Genomic DNA, 425 nt, shown 5'->3' with positions numbered 1-425 from the left:
ACGCCCGGCCCGGAGCGGCGGCCGCGTCCCGCTGCGAGGGGCCGGGCGTCAGCCCCGGGGCCGCCGCGTCGCGGAGGGCTGCCCTTCCCGCCGCCTCGGGGCACGGCAGCGGCCGGGGAGAGCGGCCCGGGGCGGCCCCTGGGGGCGGAGGCGCGGGGAGAGGCCCCGCTCGGGCGCGGCCGGCGCGCAGGGGCTGCCCGGCCGCCGCCGCGGTCCCTCTCGGCAGGAGGGCGGCCCCAGCCCCCTGCGGAGGCCCCGGCCGAGGCGGACGCGGCGGCCCGACGCGAACCCCCTCCGGCACAAGATGGCGGCCGGCACCGGGGAGCCGCGGCCGCGCCACACAATGGGGCCGAGGCAGCGCAGCGGCTCCCGCCCGCTCCGCCGCAGCCGCAGCGCTGCCCCCCGCCCCGTCACGGGACGGCGCG

This window comes from Balearica regulorum, chromosome 14 (genome assembly GCF_011004875.1).
Source record: "Balearica regulorum gibbericeps isolate bBalReg1 chromosome 14, bBalReg1.pri, whole genome shotgun sequence".
Classification (NCBI taxonomy): domain Eukaryota; kingdom Metazoa; phylum Chordata; class Aves; order Gruiformes; family Gruidae; genus Balearica; species Balearica regulorum.
The sequence above is the reverse complement of the archived record's forward strand: the minus strand, read 5'-3'. Positions refer to the sequence as shown.